The sequence below is a fragment of the Lithobates pipiens genome, unplaced genomic scaffold (assembly GCF_037356315.1).
Source record: "Lithobates pipiens isolate NorthernLeopardFrog02 unplaced genomic scaffold, aLitPip1_a1.2 Scaffold_3, whole genome shotgun sequence".
Lineage (NCBI taxonomy): Eukaryota > Metazoa > Chordata > Amphibia > Anura > Ranidae > Lithobates > Lithobates pipiens.
Genome location: NW_027507790.1, coordinates 3,889,800 through 3,914,203, shown reverse-complemented (window position 1 = coordinate 3,914,203; position 24,404 = coordinate 3,889,800). Strand labels below are relative to the sequence as shown.

General features: G+C 48.6%; 1 protein-coding gene across 2 annotated transcripts in view; it reads right to left on the bottom strand.

Annotated features, from left to right (window-relative positions):
* The window catches only part of LOC143940104 (uncharacterized), a 44,848-nt gene that overhangs the window by 18,992 nt on the left and 1,452 nt on the right, over positions 1–24,404 (bottom strand). The window lies entirely within an intron of this gene.

Here is a 24,404-nt window from a genome sequence, read left to right as displayed (position 1 = left end):
CATTCATTTTTAGAAATGTGAGGTAGTTAACACTGTGGTGAGCTAGGCGAGTACGCTTATCGGTCACAATCCCCCCTGCTGCGCTGAACGTCCTTTCGGACAGGACACTGGATGAGGGGCAAGCCAACAGTTCGATTGCAAATTGGGCAAGCTCTGGCCAGAGGTCAAGCCTGCCCACCCAGTAGTCTAGGGGTTCATCACTCCTCAGAGCGTCCACATCGGCCGTTAACCCAATGTAGTCGGACACCTGACGGTCTAGGCGTTCCCTGATGCTGGATCCGGATGACACCTGTCGATGGGTCGGCTGAAAGAATGACCTCATATCCGAAGTCACCAACACATCTTCAAACCGGCCTCTTCTTGCAGGCGCTGTTGGATTGGTACCCGCAAATCCTTCTCTGGGAGTGGGAATTGCTCCTCTGCCAGCGCACGCAAAAGCAGAATGCAGCATTTCTCGAAGCAAGGCCTGGAAGTGCTGCATTCTGACAGCCCTCTGCGACGGCGGTAACATTTCCGCCATTTTGTGTTTGTACCGGGGGTCTAAGTACGTTGCCACCCAGTACTGGTCCTTGACCCTCATGCTTTTTATACGGGGGTCCCTATTAAAACACTGGAGCATGAAGGCCCCCATTTGCACTAAAGTGGAAGCGGTGTGGTGGCCTGGCTCCTGCTCATCATCCAGGATAATGTCGTCCTCTTCATTCTCCTCTCCCCATCCTCGCACAACAGGGATCCCAGAAAGGTTTAAAGCATGCTCTTCTTGCTCCTGCTCATCCGCCCCGGCACCATCCTCCTCTGACTCCTCATCAGACTCCTGTTGTTGACTTGTCTCAGATAGAGTAGCCCCCCCTGGGAATTCATCCAGCATTGCGACTTCCTCATCTTCCCGCTCCTGCTCCTCCACAGCCTGATCAATGACACGACGCAATGCACGCTCCAGAAAGAAGGCATAAGGTACCATGTCACTGATGGCGCCATGGCTGCGACTGACCAGTTTGGTGATCTCCTCAAATGGCCGCAGAAGTCTGCATGTGTCGCGCATGAGCAGCCACTGGCGCGGTGAAAAAAAACCCAGCTCCCCAGAACCGTTTCTTTCGCAGAGTTCATACAGGTAGACGTTAACTGCACGTTTCTGCTGGAGCAGCCTATCAAGCATATAGAAGGTTGAGTTCCATCGCGTCGGGCAATCGCAAATAAGACGTCTGACCGGCAGATGGTGTCGCCGCTGAATGTCAGCAAGGCGAGCCATGGCCGTGTAAGATCTTCTGAAATGGGCCGACATTTTCCTTGCCTGCCGCAAGATGTCCTGGACCCCAGGGTATTTGACAAGGAATCGCTGCACGACCAAGTTTAAGACGTGTGCCATGCACGGCACGTGCGTGATTTTGCCCTGTTTCAATGCGCTAAGCAGATTGGCACCGTTGTCACACACCACTTTACCAACTGTCAAATTGAGCGGTGTTAGCCACTCATCTGCCTGTGAACGCAAAGCTGAAAGGAGTGCCGGGCCAGTGTGGCTCTTTGCTTCCAGGCACAACAGACGCAGCACGGCATGGCAACGTCTCACCTGGCATGTGGAATAGGTTCTGGGGAGCTTGGGCGGTGCAGTGGAAGAGACGCTAGCAGCGGAAAAGGAGGAGGCAGCTGAGGAGGAGAGGGAGGAGGATGGAGTAGGAGGAGGAGAAGAAGAGTCAGGCCTGCATGCAATCCGTGGCGGTAAAACCAAATCTACACGGGTGCCACGGGTTACATGCTTGACGGCCGTCAGAAGGTTCACCCAGTGGGCAGTAAAACTGATATACCTTCCCTGCCCGTGTTTGCTAGACCACGTGTCTGTGGTCAGATGTATCTTGGCACCGACACTGTGTGCCAGAGATACATTCACTTGCCGCTGAACATGGCCATATAGCTCTGGGATGCCCTTCTCTGAGAAATACTTCCTTCCTGGGACCTTCCATTGTGGTGTTCCAATGGCCACAAATTTGCGAAAGGCCTCCGAGTCCACCAGTTTATATGGCAGTAGTTGGCGGGCTATGAGTTCTGACAAGCCAGCCGCCAACCGTTGGGCAAGAGGGTTATCCGGCGTCATCATTTTTTTACGCTCAAACATTAGGCCCACGGAAGCCTGCCTTTTTGCAGAAAAATGTGAGCTTGGCGTGATGGAAGGTGGAGTGGAGGACAATTGTGAGGAGAGAGGAGAAGGAGAAGTAGAAGACGAGGCTGGACGGTGAGAGCCTGCAGTGTGGCTTTGTGTGTTCCGTTGCTCCCACTGGGCTCGGTGATGGCTGCTCATGTGCCTTCTTAAGGCGGTCGTCCCTAGGTGAGTATTGGGCTTACCGCGACTAACGCGTTGACTGCAAAGATTGCAGATGGCAACGCTATTGTCAGCAGCGGACACGTTAAAAAAAGCCCACACTGCGGAGCCATGTGCCGGTGTCCTGGGAGCGCCAGATGTGACCGTACATGGTCGATGACTCGCTCCTGATACATTTGCAGTCTGCTTTGTCCCTGCTGTGCAATGTAAGTCATTGCTGCTTCTCCTCCCTATCTGCTGGTCCATATCTCCCTCTGAACTCCCCTCCTCTTCCTCTCTTGTGGGCACCCACGTGACATCACTAGACACGTCATCATCAACGTCACCTTCCCCACCGCTATAAGTAGAGTAGGCAGCAACACCGGGGACCAACCTCCTCCTTGGGCTGATCTGGGTACTGGCGTCAGACTGCTGAGTAGCGCTTGTTGCTACCTCCTCTTCCTGATCCAATACCAAGAGTGGCTGCGCATCAGAAATGTCCTCTTGATATGGATCGGAAAATAATTCCAGTGACTCAAGCGGAAGGTATGTGGTGGTGGTGGTGGTGGTCGTGTTGTTGGTGGTAGTGTCTTTGGGGGTGCACATAGCAGAGAGTGAAGAAGAGGGTGCAGATCGAGAGGATGAGGAGGGTGCAGAAGAGTAAGGCTGAGCGAGCCACTCAACCAAGTCTGGTGCATCCTTTAAAGTAATTGAACGCACCTTCTGCAACTTCCCACTTTGGCTCAAGCCTGTTGCTCCTGCCCTACCCCTACCACCCCTGCGGAAGGGCCTGCCTCTTCCTCTGCATGTCATTTTTTAAATGACCCTGTGACAAAACTCTTAGTCCCTATACCGCTGAAGGACTGCTGCAGTATAGGTGAGCGGTCAGCAGTGGTGCACGTCAACCCTATCTATTGTGGACCTATAGCGGTCCTTACAGAACAGCAGACTGTACCGCACTCAAGCCTATGTACCGTAGCACCCTATACCAAGTTACCAGTCCTTATAAGAACTTTTGTGGACCAAGCAGGTTGTGTATTAGTGTTTAGCAGACTGTACGTCAGTCCCTATACCGCTGAAGGACTGCTGCAGTATAGGGCAGCGGTCAGCAGTGGTGCACGTCAACCCTATCTATTGTGGACCGATAGCGGTCCTTACAGAACAGCAGACTGTACCGCACTCAAGCCTATGTACCGTAGCACCCTATACCAAGTTACCAGTCCTTATAAGAACTTTTGTGGACCAAGCAGGTTGTGTGTTAGTGTTTAGCAGACTGTGCGTCAGTCCCTATACCGCTGAAGGACTGCTGCAGTATAGGGCAGCGGTCAGCAGTAGTGCACGGCAACCCTATGTATTGTGGACCGATAGCGGTCCTTACAGAACAGCAGACTGTAACGCACTCAGGCCTATGTACCGTAGCACCCTATACCAAGTTACCAGTCCTTATAAGAACTTTTGTGGACCAAGCAGGTTGTGTGTTAGTGATTAGCAGACTGTACGTCAGTCCCTATACCAATGAAGGACTGCTGCAGTATAGGGCAGCGGTCAGCAGTAGTGCACGGCAACCCTATGTATTGTGGACCGATAGCGGTCCTTACAGAACAGCAGACTGTAACGCACTCAGGCCTATGTACCGTAGCACCCTATACCAAGTTACCAGTCCTTATAAAAACTTTTGTGGACCAAGCAGGTTGTGTGTTAGTGTTTAGCAGACTGTGCGTCAGTCCCTATACCGCTGAAGGACTGCTGCAGTATAGGGCAGCGGTCAGCAGTGGTGCACGTCAACCCTATCTATTGTGGACCGATAGCGGTCCTTACAGAACAGCAGACTGTACCGCACTCAAGCCTATGTACCGTAGCACCCTATACCAAGTTACCAGTCCTTATAAGAACTTTTGTGGACCAAGCAGGTTGTGTATTAGTGTTTAGCAGACTGTACGTCAGTCCCTATACCGCTGAAGGACTGCTGCAGTATAGGGCAGCGGTCAGCAGTGGTGCACGTCAACCCTATCTATTGTGGACCGATAGCGGTCCTTACAGAACAGCAGACTGTACCGCACTCAAGCCTATGTACCGTAGCACCCTATACCAAGTTACCAGTCCTTATAAGAACTTTTGTGGAACAAGCAGGTTGTGTGTTAGTGATTAGCAGACTGTACGTCAGTCCCTATACCAATGAAGGACTGCTGCAGTATAGGGCAGCGGTCAGCAGTAGTGCACGGCAACCCTATGTATTGTGGACCGATAGCGGTCCTTACAGAACAGCAGACTGTACTGCACTCAGGCCTATGTACCGTAGCACCCTATACCAAGTTACCAGTCCTTATAAAAACTTTTGTGGACCAAGCAGGTTGTGTGTTAGTGTTTAGCAGACTGTGCGTCAGTCCCTATACCGCTGAAGGACTGCTGCAGTATAGGGCAGCGGTCAGCAGTAGTGCACGGCAACCCTATGTATTGTGGACCGATAGCGGTCCTTACAGAACAGCAGACTGTAACGCACTCAGGCCTATGTACCGTAGCACCCTATACCAAGTTACCAGTCCTTATAAGAACTTTTGTGGACCAAGCAGGTTGTGTGTTAGTGATTAGCAGACTGTACGTCAGTCCCTATACCAATGAAGGACTGCTGCAGTATAGGGCAGCGGTCAGCAGTAGTGCACGGCAACCCTATGTATTGTGGACCGATAGCGGTCCTTACAGAACAGCAGACTGTAACGCACTCAGGCCTATGTACCGTAGCACCCTATACCAAGTTACCAGTCCTTATAAAAACTTTTGTGGACCAAGCAGGTTGTGTGTTAGTGTTTAGCAGACTGTGCGTCAGTCCCTATACCGCTGAAGGACTGCTGCAGTATAGGGCAGCGGTCAGCAGTGGTGCACGTCAACCCTATCTATTGTGGACCGATAGCGGTCCTTACAGAACAGCAGACTGTACCGCACTCAAGCCTATGTACCGTAGCACCCTATACCAAGTTACCAGTCCTTATAAGAACTTTTGTGGACCAAGCAGGTTGTGTATTAGTGTTTAGCAGACTGTACGTCAGTCCCTATACCGCTGAAGGACTGCTGCAGTATAGGGCAGCGGTCAGCAGTGGTGCACGTCAACCCTATCTATTGTGGACCGATAGCGGTCCTTACAGAACAGCAGACTGTACCGCACTCAAGCCTATGTACCGTAGCACCCTATACCAAGTTACCAGTCCTTATAAGAACTTTTGTGGAACAAGCAGGTTGTGTGTTAGTGATTGGCAGACTGTACGTCAGTCCCTATACCAATGAAGGACTGCTGCAGTATAGGGCAGCGGTCAGCAGTAGTGCACGGCAACCCTATGTATTGTGGACCGATAGCGGTCCTTACAGAACAGCAGACTGTAACGCACTCAGGCCTATGTACCGTAGCACCCTATACCAAGTTACCAGTCCTTATAAGAACTTTTGTGGAACAAGCAGGTTGTGTGTTAGTGATTAGCAGACTGTACGTCAGTCCCTATACCAATGAAGGACTGCTGCAGTATAGGGCAGCGGTCAGCAGTAGTGCACGGCAACCCTATGTATTGTGGACCGATAGCGGTCCTTACAGAACAGCAGACTGTAACGCACTCAGGCCTATGTACCGTAGCACCCTATACCAAGTTACCAGTCCTTATAAGAACTTTTGTGGACCAAGCAGGTTGTGTGTTAGTGATTAGCAGACTGTACGTCAGTCCCTATACCAATGAAGGACTGCTGCAGTATAGGGCAGCGGTCAGCAGTAGTGCACGGCAACCCTATGTATTGTGGACCGATAGCGGTCCTTACAGAACAGCAGACTGTACTGCACTCAGGCCTATGTACCGTAGCACCCTATACCAAGTTACCAGTCCTTATAAGAACTTTTGTGGACCAAGCAGGTTGTGTGTTAGTGTTTAGCAGACTGTGCGTCAGTCCCTATACCGCTGAAGGACTGCTGCAGTATAGGGCAGCGGTCAGCAGTAGTGCACGGCAACCCTATGTATTGTGGACCGATAGCGGTCCTTACAGAACAGCAGACTGTAACGCACTCAGGCCTATGTACCGTAGCACCCTATACCAAGTTACCAGTCCTTATAAGAACTTTTGTGGACCAAGCAGGTTGTGTGTTAGTGATTAGCAGACTGTACGTCAGTCCCTATACCAATGAAGGACTGCTGCAGTATAGGGCAGCGGTCAGCAGTAGTGCACGGCAACCCTATGTATTGTGGACCGATAGCGGTCCTTACAGAACAGCAGACTGTAACGCACTCAGGCCTATGTACCGTAGCACCCTATACCAAGTTACCAGTCCTTATAAAAACTTTTGTGGACCAAGCAGGTTGTGTGTTAGTGTTTAGCAGACTGTGCGTCAGTCCCTATACCGCTGAAGGACTGCTGCAGTATAGGGCAGCGGTCAGCAGTAGTGCACGGCAACCCTATGTATTGTGGACCGATAGCGGTCCTTACAGAACAGCAGACTGTAACGCACTCAGGCCTATGTACCGTAGCACCCTATACCAAGTTACCAGTCCTTATAAGAACTTTTGTGGACCAAGCAGGTTGTGTGTTAGTGATTAGCAGACTGTACGTCAGTCCCTATACCAATGAAGGACTGCTGCAGTATAGGGCAGCGGTCAGCAGTAGTGCACGGCAACCCTATGTATTGTGGACCGATAGCGGTCCTTACAGAACAGCAGACTGTACTGCACTCAGGCCTATGTACCGTAGCACCCTATACCAAGTTACCAGTCCTTATAAGAACTTTTGTGGACCAAGCAGGTTGTGTGTTAGTGTTTAGCAGACTGTGCGTCAGTCCCTATACCGCTGAAGGACTGCTGCAGTATAGGGCAGCGGTCAGCAGTAGTGCACGGCAACCCTATGTATTGTGGACCGATAGCGGTCCTTACAGAACAGCAGACTGTAACGCACTCAGGCCTATGTACCGTAGCACCCTATACCAAGTTACCAGTCCTTATAAGAACTTTTGTGGACCAAGCAGGTTGTGTGTTAGTGATTAGCAGACTGTACGTCAGTCCCTATACCAATGAAGGACTGCTGCAGTATAGGGCAGCGGTCAGCAGTAGTGCACGGCAACCCTATGTATTGTGGACCGATAGCGGTCCTTACAGAACAGCAGACTGTAACGCACTCAGGCCTATGTACCGTAGCACCCTATACCAAGTTACCAGTCCTTATAAAAACTTTTGTGGACCAAGCAGGTTGTGTGTTAGTGTTTAGCAGACTGTGCGTCAGTCCCTATACCGCTGAAGGACTGCTGCAGTATAGGGCAGCGGTCAGCAGTAGTGCACGGCAACCCTATGTATTGTGGACCGATAGCGGTCCTTACAGAACAGCAGACTGTAACGCACTCAGGCCTATGTACCGTAGCACCCTATACCAAGTTACCAGTCCTTATAAGAACTTTTGTGGACCAAGCAGGTTGTGTGTTAGTGATTAGCAGACTGTACGTCAGTCCCTATACCAATGAAGGACTGCTGCAGTATAGGGCAGCGGTCAGCAGTAGTGCACGGCAACCCTATGTATTGTGGACCGATAGCGGTCCTTACAGAACAGCAGACTGTAACGCACTCAGGCCTATGTACCGTAGCACCCTATACCAAGTTACCAGTCCTTATAAGAACTTTTGTGGAACAAGCAGGTTGTGTGTTAGTGATTAGCAGACTGTACGTCAGTCCCTATACCAATGAAGGACTGCTGCAGTATAGGGCAGCGGTCAGCAGTAGTGCACGGCAACCCTATGTATTGTGGACCGATAGCGGTCCTTACAGAACAGCAGACTGTAACGCACTCAGGCCTATGTACCGTAGCACCCTATACCAAGTTACCAGTCCTTATAAGAACTTTTGTGGACCAAGCAGGTTGTGTGTTAGTGATTAGCAGACTGTACGTCAGTCCCTATACCAATGAAGGACTGCTGCAGTATAGGGCAGCGGTCAGCAGTAGTGCACGGCAACCCTATGTATTGTGGACCGATAGCGGTCCTTACAGAACAGCAGACTGTACTGCACTCAGGCCTATGTACCGTAGCACCCTATACCAAGTTACCAGTCCTTATAAAAACTTTTGTGGACCAAGCAGGTTGTGTGTTAGTGTTTAGCAGACTGTGCGTCAGTCCCTATACCGCTGAAGGACTGCTGCAGTATAGGGCAGCGGTCAGCAGTAGTGCACGGCAACCCTATGTATTGTGGACCGATAGCGGTCCTTACAGAACAGCAGACTGTAACGCACTCAGGCCTATGTACCGTAGCACCCTATACCAAGTTACCAGTCCTTATAAGAACTTTTGTGGACCAAGCAGGTTGTGTGTTAGTGATTAGCAGACTGTACGTCAGTCCCTATACCAATGAAGGACTGCTGCAGTATAGGGCAGCGGTCAGCAGTAGTGCACGGCAACCCTATGTATTGTGGACCGATAGCGGTCCTTACAGAACAGCAGACTGTAACGCACTCAGGCCTATGTACCGTAGCACCCTATACCAAGTTACCAGTCCTTATAAGAACTTTTGTGGAACAAGCAGGTTGTGTGTTAGTGATTAGCAGACTGTACGTCAGTCCCTATACCAATGAAGGACTGCTGCAGTATAGGGCAGCGGTCAGCAGTAGTGCACGGCAACCCTATGTATTGTGGACCGATAGCGGTCCTTACAGAACAGCAGACTGTAACGCACTCAGGCCTATGTACCGTAGCACCCTATACCAAGTTACCAGTCCTTATAAGAACTTTTGTGGACCAAGCAGGTTGTGTGTTAGTGATTAGCAGACTGTACGTCAGTCCCTATACCAATGAAGGACTGCTGCAGTATAGGGCAGCGGTCAGCAGTAGTGCACGGCAACCCTATGTATTGTGGACCGATAGCGGTCCTTACAGAACAGCAGACTGTACTGCACTCAGGCCTATGTACCGTAGCACCCTATACCAAGTTACCAGTCCTTATAAAAACTTTTGTGGACCAAGCAGGTTGTGTGTTAGTGTTTAGCAGACTGTGCGTCAGTCCCTATACCGCTGAAGGACTGCTGCAGTATAGGGCAGCGGTCAGCAGTAGTGCACGGCAACCCTATGTATTGTGGACCGATAGCGGTCCTTACAGAACAGCAGACTGTAACGCACTCAGGCCTATGTACCGTAGCACCCTATACCAAGTTACCAGTCCTTATAAGAACTTTTGTGGACCAAGCAGGTTGTGTGTTAGTGATTAGCAGACTGTACGTCAGTCCCTATACCAATGAAGGACTGCTGCAGTATAGGGCAGCGGTCAGCAGTAGTGCACGGCAACCCTATGTATTGTGGACCGATAGCGGTCCTTACAGAACAGCAGACTGTACCGCACCCAAGCCTATGTACCGTAGCACCCTAGACAGACCAAGTTACCAGTCCTGATAAAGAGCTTTGTGGAACAAGTGAGTTGTGAATGATTAGCAGACTGCAGCAGAAGGGCAGCAGTCAAGTATAATATTCTTTCTATATTTGGAAGAAAGAATATTATACGTGTACAAGCCTATTACCGTACCACTGATACCAGTCCTGAAAAGAACCTTTGTGGAACTAATAGTAACAGCAAGTCTTTAAAATTATCCTCACTGCCTGACACACTGCTTCCTGCCTGTCCCTATACAAATTGGCAAAAAAGAGTAGGCTGGAACGATTAGCTGGAACAGCTCTTTTGTGGACCTGATAGTAACAGCTAATGATGATGATGATGATGATGATGAAGAAAGACTAATCTGGCTGAGCTGTCCCTAAAATAGCAGCATACAGCGCTCTGTCCCTTTATCTAAACTGACAAAAGAAACTCAGGCTGCTGACCTAACACCTATACCAGTCCTGAAAAGAACTTTTGTGTACCAAATAGCTAGCGTTTTCTCTGTCCCTACTCCACACAGGATCCTTTCCCTACAGTGACAGAAGAAAGAATGTAAAATGGCCACCGGATCGGGTGTATTTATAGGTTAGGGGGAATGTCCAAGTGTCCATGAGCTGTCATGTCTCAATTGGTTGTCCTGTAACACATGATAAACGTGTCACGAAAGGTTAAAGTTCTTGTATACATTAAACACGTAAGTCCGCCGGGGCGAACGACGGAAAAAGGCGTTCGAACCCGCGGACGGCGAAAGTCGGAAATTCGCCGCGAAACGACCGCCGGGCGAACCGTTCGGCCATCACTACTTATTATAATGGACTAAATGAAAATTAGCATCAGAGTGGGAGAGTTTACTTCCTCTTTAACATGGGGCACCCATGCTATCAAAGCTAAACACATGCCATACCGCCAGTGTACTGTCATGTTACCAAAACCTCTCTCTATTTGGATTCTTCCTGTCTATAATCTAGATTTGAATGAACCACACATCCTCACAGCAATTCTCAGATCATTATGTATATGTATGCTGAAGAGAATGAACCAGTGAGCTGCTAATCATTCATTTACAGTAGTAAGTGGCTTCCAGGTGTATAGCTGACAACTATTCTGGGCATACCAGGAAAGTATAGGTTTTTAAAATGTTTCTCCAGCTGTACAATGATGTAGTAACAATTACCCTCCTGTGATAAACATGACAACCACGATGTGTTACCCGACTAATTCGGCTGTGCAGGTAACTTTTTGTATGTTGTGTTTGGACTGCTGGCTATGATACATTTTCTGCCAGAGCAGAGCTTTTTAAATCCTGTGTAAGAATGCAGGTATAAGCCTGTATAGCCTTTTTTTTTACTTTTTCTCTATTTACCTTTTATTACAGACCAAATTAAACAGGATTGTGTATTTGTTAGGTTTGGTTCACACTGCCACGACTTGGGATCCGACTTGAGATACCCAAGTCGCGTGACATGTGAAATCCCATGTTAAACAATGAGAGCTGTTTTAATTAGCACTGCTGAAGACACTCTGACTTTTGAAAAGGTTCCTGTACTACTTCAAGGGGACTTCTATCCGACTTGTTTGCATAGACTTTAAGAGCCCATTCACACAGGGGCAACTCCTGATCCGACTTCAGGTCGCCCCTAGTCGCCTCAGGTCGCCTCAGGTCGGACAACATTTAAAAAGCAATGTAAGTGAATGAGAGCCGTCTTAATGCACACTACTGAAGTCGCTCCGACTTCAGAAAAGGTTCCTGTACTACTTCTATCCGACTTGTAGGCGACCGGTACCCATTGATTTCAATGGAGATCGCCTCCAAGTCGGATCTCCGTCTATACGGAGGCGACTTTGACAGAATTATTAGCTCTGAAGGGGGAACTCCACGGCAAATTTCTGAAAAAAATTTGGCGTGGGTTCCCCCTCCGAGAGCATACCAGGCCCTTAGGTCTGGTATGGATTCCAAGGGGAACCCCCTACGCCGAAAAAAACGGCGTGGGGGTCCCCCCCAGATCCACACCAGACCCTTATCCGAGCACGCTACCCGGCCGGCCAGGAAAGGGGGTGGGGACGAGCGGGCGGCCCCCCCCCCTCCTGAGCCGTACCAGGCCGCGTGCCCTCAACATGGGGGGGGTGCCTTGGGGGAGGGGGGCGTGCGGCCCCCCCACCCCAAAGCACCTTGTCCCCATGTCGATGAGGACAAGGGCCTCTTCCCGACAACCCTGGCCATTGGTTGTCGGGGTCTGCGGGCGGGGGGCTTATCGGAATCCGGGAGCCCCCTTTAATAAGGGGGCCCCCGGATACCGGCCCCCCACCCTATGTGAATGAGTATGGGGTACAATGTACCCCTACCCATTCACCTGTGGAAAAAAAGTACAAAAAAAAAAACACAACACAGGGAAAAAATATTTTATTGCACAGCTCCGGGGGTCTTCCGTCTTCGGGGGTCTTCTCGCCGGACTCCTCCGCTATCTTCTTGTAGCTCTTTTACTAGCGGAGGAGCCCGGCATTCTTCCTCCCCGCTGCCGGCCTCTTCTCCCGACTTCGGGGGTCTTGTCCCCTTCTGCCGGGCCACCGCGCCTTCTTATAGCTCTTTTACAGGCGGTGGCCCGGTCTTCTGTCGCCGCTGCCGCCGCCTTCCGTTCTTCTTCTTCTTCTTCTCCAGGAGATGTTGACACGACGCTCTCTCCGGCCACAATGCCAGGGACGCGCTCCGCTGCCACTTATATAGGGACAATGGGGCGGTGTCACATGGGTTGATGTCACATGGGTTGGTCACATGGGTTGATGTCACATGGTGACCCCGCCCCCTTACCATGTGACATCAACCCATGTGACCAACCCATGTGACATCAACCCATGTGACACCGCCCCATTGTCCCTATATAAGTGGCAGCGGAGCGCGTCCCTGGCATTGTGGCCGGAGAGAGCGTCGTGTCAACATCTCCTGGAGAAGAAGAAGAAGAAGAAGAACGGAAGGCGGCGGCGGCGGCGACAGAAGACCGGGCCACCGCCTGTAAAAGAGCTATAAGAAGGCGCGGTGGCCTGGCAGAAGAACCGAAGAGGGGGACAAGACCCCCGAAGTCGGGAGAAGAGGCCGGCGGCGGGGAGGAAGAAAGCCGGACTCCTCCGCTAGTAAAAGAGCTACAAGAAGATAGCGGAGGAGTCCGGCGAGAAGACCCCCGAAGACGGAAGACCCCCGGAGCTGTGCAATAAAATATTTTTTCCCTGTGTTGTGTTTTTTTTTTGTACTTTTTTTCCACAGGTGAATGGGTAGGGGTACATTGTACCCCATACTCATTCACATAGGGTGGGGGGCCGGTATCCGGGGGCCCCCTTATTAAAGGGGGCTCCCGGATTCCGATAAGCCCCCCGCCCGCAGACCCCGACAACCAACGGCCAGGGTTGTCGGGAAGAGGCCCTTGTCCTCATCGACATGGGGACAAGGTGCTTTGGGGTGGGGGGCCGCACGCCCCCCCTCCCCCAAGGCACCCCCCCATGTTGAGGGCACGCGGCCTGGTACGGCTCAGGAGGGGGGGGCGCCCGCTCGTCCCCACCCCCTTTCCTGGCCGGCCGGGTAGCGTGCTCGGATAAGGGTCTGGTGTGGATCTGGGGGGGACCCCCACGCCGTTTTTTCGGCGTAGGGGGTTCCCCTTGGAATCCATACCAGACCTAAGGGCCTGGTATGCTCTCGGAGGGGGAACCCACGCCAAATTTTTTTCAGAAATTTGCCGTGGAGTTCCCCCTTGAGCTCATTCTCTGCTTGTCATCGGCAAAAGTCGCCTGGCCTGGGGCGACTTGTAAGTCGTCCCAAGTCGGGCTTGAAGTCATCACAAGTCGTTTTGAAGTCGTCCCAAGTCGCGCTGTGATCTTAACTCAAGTCGTGTCCAAGTTGCCTGACTCAAGTCGCCTACAAGTCGTGTTGCCCCTGTGTGAATGGGCTCTAAAAGGGGTTGTAAACCCTTGTTTTTTTTAAATAATAAACATCATAATTACCTCCACTGTGCAGTTTGTTTTGCACAGAGTGGCTCGACCCTCCTCTTCTGTGGTCCCTCAGCAGCGCTGGTGGCTCCTCCCCGCATCGAGTGTCCACATTGGAGAAGCGCTCTTCTTGATGGACACCCGTGCTGGTGCGCTCCCGAGTCCCGCGTCTGTGCCCATTCACACAGAATGCAGGACTTGGCCCCCGCCCCCCGATGCCGCGTCATTGAATTTGATTGATAGCAGTAGTAGCCAATGGCTGCATCAACAATCTATCCAATCAGGACACGAGACACCAGCTAGAGATGGTGTGCTCGTTCTCGCATGGAGGATGACAGCATTCAGGTAAGTAAAATGGGGGGGCTGCAGCACTACAGAAGGTTTGAAAAACCATGAGGGTTTACAACCCATTTAACTGCTTCAGCCCCGGAAGATTTTACCTCCTTCCTGACAATTGCGTGGCTGTGTGACGTTGCACCAAAACAAAATTGATGTCCTTTTTTTCCCAAAGAGTTTTTTTTTTGGTGGTATTTGATCACCTCTGCGGTTTTTATTTTTTGCGCTATATAGTTACATAGTTACATAGTAAGTTTGAATAAAGACACCAATCCATCCAGTTCAACCGGAGTGAGTGTGGGTGCGTGTCTACAATTATCCCTATCCCTGTAAAATGCATCTTCTTAAGATGCTCATCTAGTATACTATTTATTTAACCACTTAAGGACCGGGCCTCTTTTTCAGACTCTGTGTTTACAAATTAAAAACACGTTTTTTTTTTTTTTGCTAGAAAATTACTTAGAACCCCCAAACATTATACATTTTTTTCTAACACCCTAGAGAATAAAATGGCAGTCATTGCAATACTTTTTGTCACACAGTATTTGCGCAGCGGTCTTACAAGCGCACTTTCACTTTTTTGAATAAAAAAATAAGACAACAGTAAAGTTAGCCCAATTTTTTTTATATTGTGAAAGATAATGTTACGCTGCGTAAATTGATACCCAACATGTCATGTTTCAAAATTGCGTCCACTCGTGGAATGGTGTCAAACTTTTACCATTAAAAATCTCCATAGGCGAAGTTTAAAAAATTCTACAGGTTGCATTTTTTGAGTTACAGAGAAGGTCTATGTCTAGAATTATTGCTCTCACTCTAATGATCGCGGCAAATGTGTGGTTTGACCACCGTTTTCATATGTGGGCGCTACTCAAGTATGCGTTCGCTTCTGCATGTGAGCTCGTCGGGGGACGGGGTGCTTTAAAAAAAATGTTTTCTTATTTATTTTATTTTATTTATTTTTACACTGTTTAAAAAAAAAAAAAAAAAAAAAAAAAACATGAGTCACCTTTATTCCTATTACAAGGAATGTAAACATCCCTTGTAATAGAAAAAAGCATGACAGGTCCTCTTAAATATGAGATCTGGGGTAAAAAAGACCTTAGATCTCATATTTGGACTTAAATGCAATTAAATAATAAAAATTAAATTGTCATTTGAAAAAATGACATTGAAAAAATGTGCCTTTAAGAGGTGTGGGCGGAAGTGACGTTTTGACGTCGCTTCCACTCTGCTATGGTATGGGGATGGGTGGGGGCCATCTTAGCCTCACTCATCTCCATACCAAGGAAGTGACAAGACCCGATCGCCTCCACCGCTGCAGACGGCTCCAGTAAGAGGCGGAGGGCACGGGAGAGCGGTGGGAGGGGGGGTGGCACCTCTCCTGCCACCGATAACGGTGATCTCGTGGCGAATCTGCCACAGGGACCACCATTATCGTTTACCGAACCGCCACCTGCAGAGATGGATACCTCGGTTGTGGCAGCAGCTGCTGCCGTTACCGAGATATCCCTCTTCAAAAAAGGGACGTACATCGTCGTGCGGTGGTCAGTAAGTGGTTAAAGTACACAATTTACAAATACTTTGCACACTCACATTGGTCCCTACCCTCAAGGAGCCCCCAATCCAACATTCATATACTAGGGCCAATTTTGGACAGAAGCCAATTAACCTACCAGCATGTCTTTGGAGTGTGGGAGGAAACCGGAGTACCCGGAGGAAACCCACGCAGGCACAGGGAGAACATGCAAACTCCAGGCAGATGGTGTCGTGGTTGGGATTAAAACCAGCGACCCTTTTTACTGCTAGGTGAGAGTGCTAACCACTACACCACTGTGCCACCCAAAGAGTATATTGACTGTTTTTCGCAAAAGTTATACAGGCATACCCCACTTTTAAGTACAAAATGGGGTTTATTTACTAAAGCTTGAAAGCTCAAAATCAGGCCCACTTTTGTATAGAAACCAATGAGCCGGATTTTGCACTTTCCAGCTTTAGTAAATAAACCCCATTGTGTACTTAAAAGTGGGGTATGCCGGTAGCGTCTACAAAATAGAGGTTTGTTTTATGGCATTTTTGTTGTTAATTTTTTTATTAGTAATGGTGGCGATCTGCGATTTTTATTGTGACTGCGACATTATGGCAGACACATTGGACACTTTTGACACTATTTTGGGACCATTGTCATTTATACAGTGATCCGTGCTATAAAAATGCACTGATTACTGTGTAAATGACACTGGCAGAGAAGGGGTTAAACATCAGGGGGTCGATCAGTGTGGCCTAGGGAGTGATTCTAACTGTGGGGGGGTGGGCTACCACTGACACGACAGCGATCACTGCTCCCCATGACAGGGAACAGTAGATCCTTGTCATGTCACTAGACAGAACGGGGAAATGCCTTGTTTACATACGCATCTCCCCATTCTGCAGCTCCGTGACACGATCACGGGACACCAGCGGACATCGAGTCACACTGTATGCGGCGGGTGCTCGTCTGTCCGCTAGCCCCGCCAATTAAATGGGACATACAGGTATGCCCATTTGCCCACCGTTGCCATTATGCCGACATATATCGGTGTGCAGTGGTCGTCAAGTGGTTAAAGGGGTGTTCCAGCCGTAAAAAAAATTTTTTTAAAAAGTCAGCAGCTACAAACACTGTAACTGCTGACTTTTAATAAGGACACTTGCCTGTCCAGGGTGCCCACGATATCAGCCCCCCGAGGCCAATCCGGTGCCGTCCAATCCGTGTGCCGGCGCCGCCATCCTCACTAAGGGAAACAGGCAATGAAGCCTTGTGGCTTCACTGCCCGTTTCCTACTGCGCATGCACGAGTCCCCCAGCAATTTGTGAATGGGCGACTGTCTTCTGTAACACGCACAGGTCCCAGAAGACACAGCACCCAAATTTCCCAGAAAACAACGCGAGGAGGAGAAGACTGAGGAGAAGATCACTACGGAATTTGAAGTGGCCGATTAGGGCGATCTGTCCAGCAACAGGTATTTCTGGTAAGTAAAAAAAAAATTTTTTTTCAAATGTTCTTTAATGTATTTAAAGTTGCGTTTTTATGGTTTTTTTTTGTTTTTTTTTAGGGTGTACCTCCGCTTTAAAGTCTCCTCCAAGTCAGATCCTCATCTACATTGATGTGATTTAGATCCAACATTACAGTAAGATTACCCAGTCACCCTCTGATGGTTGCTTCTAAAGTTGCATCAACTCTCTTCCACAATTGGTGGTGGCTGCGGGGAATATGGACTTTTGGATGTGCATCTTAAAGAACACAACATACAGGGACATGCAGGGGAGGACTGACAATTTATGGGGCCCCCGGGCAATATGAGATTATGGGCCCCCCAGGCAATCAGAGATTATGGGACCACACAGTATACACACACACAGTATACAATCACACAGTATACACATACATGTACACACAGTATACGCAGACATGTTTCTATTGGCTGAGAAGGTACTGGAGAGTTGGGACAGCTATAATCTCAGGATTTTTAGACCAAAAGGATGTCGGTAAGGGACATTTCAGAGACAGATGTAAAAAAAAAAACACAGATTTTTACATACTGTCCCTGGTTTTACTGAGGCTGGCAACCCTGATGGGGACCCCTAGTGGCCCAGGGTCCTCGGGCAGTGCCCGAGTAGCCAAATGGTCAGTCCGCCCTTGGGGATATGGGAAATTATTATAGACACTGACACATGTACACCTTAACAGGTTGAACTGGATGGACTATTGTCTTTATTCAACCTTACCTACTATGTAACTATCACAGTAGTACTCAAGTCGCCAGGAAGTCACCTAGCAAAGTCGGACAGTAAGTCGGGCGACTTTCAGGTCACAGTAGTGTGAACCAAGCCTAAAATGAAACATCTGTCTCATAATATATTATATAAAATGTAAAGGTATCAAGGTATCATTTTAACATGCTTATTACATAGTATTTCTAGAAAAGGGGCAATATGATGGCAGCTACTTATAGAATAAATTTTTTGTTTATTAGTAGCCTTTGATAAGCTTTCTTTTTCAGTCAATGCAATCTTTGGTGGTGCTATTCTTATCTTTGCTTTACTGCTTGGCGATTAATTGACCTTAAAACAAGCATGAAAACAGGGAGGTTATGAGACACATGACCTGCTGCATTGGAGTCTGCACTGATACAAAATGTCATGCTCAGCCAGCCTAATAAAGTTTGAACATTTGCAACATAATCATAAAGATCCATATGTGTGTATATATATATATATATTGTGGCAGCACGCAGGTAAAATCACCTGGTTGTATCCAGGATGGGAAATATGTGTGTCCTAGATTCAGGCTTTATGCAGACTTTTACAATTAGAGGGGAAGAGTTAATGAGCCCAGCTGTAGTAAGTGGGCTCATTAAGACCTCTACAAAAAACCCCAGCATGCATAGGGAGATGCTCCATCCTGGAACCAGTTTTGTGTGTATAGACTGGGGAGTCTGAGATCTGTTCTGTGCGGTGAGTTAACGCCTGTATGGCAAACCCCTACAATAGAGACAGGGACTGGGGCAGCACAAGGCTGCACCCAGTTGTTAGACAGGGAGTCTATGTGTGTAGTTAGAGGTCAAGCTGACCAGGATTTATTTTTCTTATTTTATTTTGTTTGGCTGTTATATGTATCACTGCATGGAGCATAAATAAACCGCATCTTTTGTTTTTTGAACCTACACCGCTGTCTGCTGTGCCTGACTTTGTGTTGTGAACCCATCCAGGGGGTCACACACACCCACTGCCGAGCTAACCCCTCACAGTTGGTGGAGAATTTTGGCAGTTTTTTTTTTGTTAAGGCCAGCATGGAGGAGATACTGAGACAGCTGGCTCTAGCAAATGCAAACCAGCAGCAAGCAAATGCAAATCAGCAGCAAACAAATGCAGGTTTACAAAAGAGCCTTGCAGCTCAACAACAGAGCCTTGCAGCCCAGCAGCAGATAAATGCAACTTTGCAGCAGAGTTTGGAAAATCAGCAGAAGGCTCACCAGCAGAGTTTGGAAGCTCAGCAACAAGCCCAGCAGCAATCTGAAGCCCGCTTCATAGACCTGTTGCAGAAGCAAGAGCAGAATTTTCAACAGAAAATAGAGACATTAATACAGCAACGTCCGCAGACCAATGAAGCAAGTGGTTACAATAATACCGCATCCTTTGGTGTGAGCCGTTTACTGACAAAAATGACTGGAGAGGATGATCCGGAGGTGTTTTTGACCACATTTGAAAGGACTGCTGAAAGGGAAAAGTGGCCTAAGGAGCAATGGGCTGGACTGGTGGCCCCTCTGTTAACTGGGGAATCGTAGAAAGCTTATTATGACCTAGAGCCTGACCAAGCAAAAGACTATGTGGTGCTAAAAACAGAAATATTGGCACGGCTGGGTGTCACCCTGGCCGTCCGGGCTCAGCGTGTGCATAATTGGACTTTTCAGGTTGGAAAACCCCCCAGGTCTCAAATGTATGATCTCATTCACCTGAGCAGGAAGTGGCTGCAGCCAGAGACTTTGACTGCACCAAACATTGTGGAACGTGTGGTTATGGATCGTTTCCTGAGAGCTCTTCCTACTGCCATCCAAAAATGGGTAAGCCATGGAGACCCAGAAAATGCAGATAAACTTGTGGATCTGGTTGAGAGGTACTTGGCTACAGAGAACCTGACCACCTCTTCCAGGGACTCACGGACTTTCCCCCCTAAGACCAGATCATTCCCAGTGGCGGGTAAGATGACTCCAAGGGGTGAGGGTGGAGAGAGTGAGAGGGTGGGAGTTCTACCTAAGGTCTGGCGGGAGCAGCCCAGGAAGCCCATGCTGCAAGAGGCAGCGAAAAAGATTATTTGCTACCGCTGCCGGCAAGAGGGACATATTGCAGCCAATTGCCCAGTTGTGGATGAGCCTATGCAATGTGACTTTATAAGGGAGAGACGTCAGTCGCTGTTTGCGACAGTTGCATGCACTGCCATTCGGGGACCTGAGAAACATTTATGTAAAATGTGTATTAATGGTAGACATGTTGATGTGTTGCTAGATTCAGGTAGCCTGGTAACATTGAAAAAAACTGAATTAGTTACTACAGAGGTCTCTGGGAAGAACAGGGTGGCTGTTATTTGTGTGCATGGGGACACCCGAGAGTATCCTGTAACTTCAGTGTTTTTTGAGACCCCCAAAGGTAACCTCTCTCATCAGGTGGGGTTAGTGGCTCACTTACCACATGATGCTATTGTGGGAAGGGATTTTCCAAAATTCTGGGAACTCTGGGATTGTCCTGAGGCCCCCATTGGTGCCCCTATAAACCAGGAAGATGACCAGAATTCCTCTGGGAGTGGTGAGGACTCTCCTGAATTTCCCTTGTCGGTATTGGCGGGGGAAACTCGAGAAACTGGGGAGGAGCCAACATCCTCAGATGAAAACATGCCGTCTGTGGAGTTTTCGGATCTTGAGGTTCACAGGGAAAATTTTGCCACAGAACAGTTAAAAGACCCCACCCTAATAAAGGCACGGGAAAATGTGGTGAAAATAGATGGCGAGTTAGTGAACCCAGATAAGACTTGCCCTTATCCTTACTTCACTATGGAAAGGGACCTGCTGTATCGAGTGGCTCAAAGGGCAGAAGAACCCATTGAGCAACTTGTAGTGCCCAAACCTTACAGGAAGTTGGTGTTAGAATTGGCTCATGGACACATTCTGGGAGGTCATCTGGGGACAGAGAAAACCAGAGAGAGGGTACTGCAGAGATTCTATTGGCCTGGGGTCATGAAGGAAACAGAAAATTATTGTTCCTCCTGCCCTGTGTGTCAGAAGTCGGCACCTATGCCACATTTCCGTAACCCACTGGTACCTCTTCCTATCATTGAGGTCCCCTTTGAGAGGATCGCAATGGATTTGGTAGGTCCGATAATGAAGTCTGCTAGGGGGCATCAGTACATTTTGGTTATTTTGGACTATGCCACCCGTTATCCGGAAGCAATTCCTCTCCGAAATACCTCGGCCAAAACCATAGCCAAAGAGCTATCTCTTGTTTTTAGCCGCGTGGGTATTTGTAAGGAACTGCTTACGGACCAAGGTACACCGTTTATGTCCCGGGTTATGAAAGAATTATGCAAGTTGTACAAAGTGAAGCAATTGCGTACATCTGTGTATCACCCCCAAACAGATGGGTTGGTTGAAAGATTCAACAAAACCCTAAAACAAATGTTAAAGAAGGTGGTGGATAGAGATGGAAAGAATTGGGATTGTCTAATACCCTATCTGATGTTTGCCATTAGGGAGGTACCCCAATCCTCTACGGGTTTCTCACCCTTCGAGTTGCTCTATGGGAGACACCCAAGAGGGCTGCTGGATATCGCCAAGGAAACTTGGGAAAATGAGAGTTCTCCTCACAGGAGTGTGATTGAGCATGTCGCCCTGATGCAAGATAGAATTGCACAGGTAATGCCAATTGTAAAGGAACATTTAACCCAAGCGCAGTTAGCACAGCAGAGAGTGTACAACCGTGGGGCCAAGACCCGTACTTTTTCCCCGGGGGATAGGGTCTTGGTGCTAGTCCCTACGGTTGAAAGCAAATTTCTGGCCAAATGGCAAGGTCCATATGAAGTAATTGAAAAAATGAGTGAGGTGAACTACAGGGTTAGACAGCCAGGAAGGCGAAAGCCGGAGCAGATCTATCACGTCAATCTGCTGAAAGCCTGGAGGGATAGGGAATCCCTAGTCGCAGAGACTTTGTCACAAGTACAGCCTGATTGCTTAGTTCCTGAGGTTGGAATAGCAGACACCTTATCGAAACCCCAACAACAGGAGGTTAAAGAGTTTGTACTTCGTAACAAAGAGATTTTCTCTGAGCTTCCGGGACAAACATCTGGCGTAGAGCATGACATTATCACCCCGCCAGGAGAAAGGGTAAAACTAAAACCTTATAGAATACCAGAGGCCCGACGGGAGGCAATACGTGGGGAGGTTCAAAGGATGCTGGAATTGGGTGTGATAGAGGAGTCCCAGAGTGACTGGTCCAGTCCTATCGTACTAGTGCCCAAACCTGATGGGAGCTGGCGGTTTTGTAACGATTTTAGACAATTAAATAAAGTTACAAAATTTGACACCTACCCCATGCCACGTATAGATGAGTTGATTGACCGGCTGGGAACAGCCCGATATATGACAACTCTTGATCTCACCAAAGGGTATTGGCAAATTCCCCTGGCCGAGTCGGCCAAGGAGAAAACTGCGTTTGTAACCCCAGATGGGGCATTCCAATATAAGAGAATGCCGTTTGGGTTACAGAATGCACCGGCAACATTCCAGCGGAAAATGGATAAGATTCTGAGGCCCCATCAGAAATATGCTGCAGCTTACCTGGATGATGTGATTATCCATAGCACAGACTGGGTCTCACATTTGCCAAAAGTACAAGCAGTCCTAGACTCTATCCGGGAAGCTGGGTTTACGGCCAATCCAAAGAAGTGTACCATTGGACAGGAGGAGGCCAAATATCTTGGGTACACTATTGGGAGGGGGGTGATAAAACCCCAAGTCAATAAAGTCGAGGCCATACAGAGTTGGCCACGTCCCAACAGCAAGAAACAGGTACGAGCCTTTCTGGGAATCGCTGGCTATTATCGACGATTCATTCCCCATTTTGCTTCTCAGGCTGTGCCCCTCACCAACCTGACAAAAGGGAAAGAGTCGGTCATGGTTAAATGGTCCCCAGAGGCTGAAGAAGCATTTCAGTCCTTAAAAACAGCCTTATGTAGCCAGCCAGTGTTGTACTCACCAGACTTCTCTAAGGACTTCGTGGTACAAACTGATGCATCAGACGTTGGGTTAGGAGCAGTGTTATCCCAGGTCTGGAACGGGGAAGAGCACCCAGTCATTTACCTCAGCAGGAAGTTGAAGTCCCATGAGGTAAATTACTCCACGATTGAGAAGGAATGTTTAGCAGTGAAGTGGGCTCTAGATTCCCTTCGGTACTATCTGCTAGGTAGGCACTTTGACCTGGTGACTGATCACGCTCCTTTAAAGTGGATGGCTCAAAACAAGGAGACCAATAGAAGGGTAAATAGGTGGTTCCTGGCCCTACAGGAATTTAACTTTACAGTTAAGCATCGCCCTGGTGTTAAAATGGGGAATGTGGATGCTTTGTCTCGGATACATGCGTGTCTGGCTGCTTGTGTTACAACCCCAAGGTTGAAACAAGAGGGGGGGGGGTATGTGGCAGCACGCAGGTAAAATCACCTGGTTGTATCCAGGATGGGAAATATGTGTGTCCTAGATTCAGGCTTTATGCAGACTTTTACAATTAGAGGGGAAGAGTTAATGAGCCCAGCTGTAGTAAGTGGGCTCATTAAGACCTCTACAAAAAACCCCAGCATGCTTAGGGAGATGCTCCATCCTGGAACCAGTTTTGTGTTGTATAGACTGGGGAGTGTGTCACCTGTACTGTGCGGTGAGTTAACGCCTGTGTGGCAAAACCTTTACAACAAAGGCAGGGACTGGTACAGCACAAGGCTGCACCCAGTTGTTAGACAGGGAGTCTACGTGTGTAGTAAGAGGTCAAGCTGACCAGGATTTATTTTTCTTGTTTTATTTTGTTTGGCTGTTATATGTATCACTGCATGGAGCATAAATAAACCGCATCTTTTGTTTTTTGAACCTACACCGCTGTCTGCTGTGCCTGACTTTGTGTTGTGAACCCATCCAGGGGGTCACACACACCCGCTGCCGAGCTAACCCCTCACAATATATAGATAGATAGATAGATAGATAGATAGATCTATATATATATATACCGTATCATAGTTGCCAACATTGTAAAAAAAAAAATTGGGACACTTTTTTGACAGTAGGTGAAGTTGTATTATAATTAGGGGGCGGGGCATGCAGTTATAGGTGTGGCATATAAAAAGATGAAAATGAGGCGTGCAAAATATGGGCGTGGTTTACGGGGAATAGTGGGTGTGGCTTACATGGGGGCGTGGCTAAATGGGTGTGGTTAGAGTCTGAGATGAATGCGGGGGGAGAGGGAAAGGAGGGGGGGAGAGGGAAAGGAGAGACAGCAGCCCCCCGATCCTACACCACAATAGCAATATGTGCTTTCCAGAGTTTCACAATCAGCAGTTAAAGTTACTCCAAATACCTGGTGTTAGCGCTTCAATCATCCCGGCGCCATGATTGTTATGGTGTCAAGATGATTGAAGCGCATTATTTCTATTATTACATTGTAATATGAAATTAAATCATTCAACTCACCATAATGCAGAATCAGTGGGAGCCCTGAGCACGTCACTAGCCACGTTGCCTGCCACCAGATTCCATCAGGTGTCCCAAGCGGAGTCTGTCCTTACATCAGATGCCCCATCAGAGGTACCTTCCTCACATCACATATATATATAGATCTACATACAGATCTATATCTATATCTAT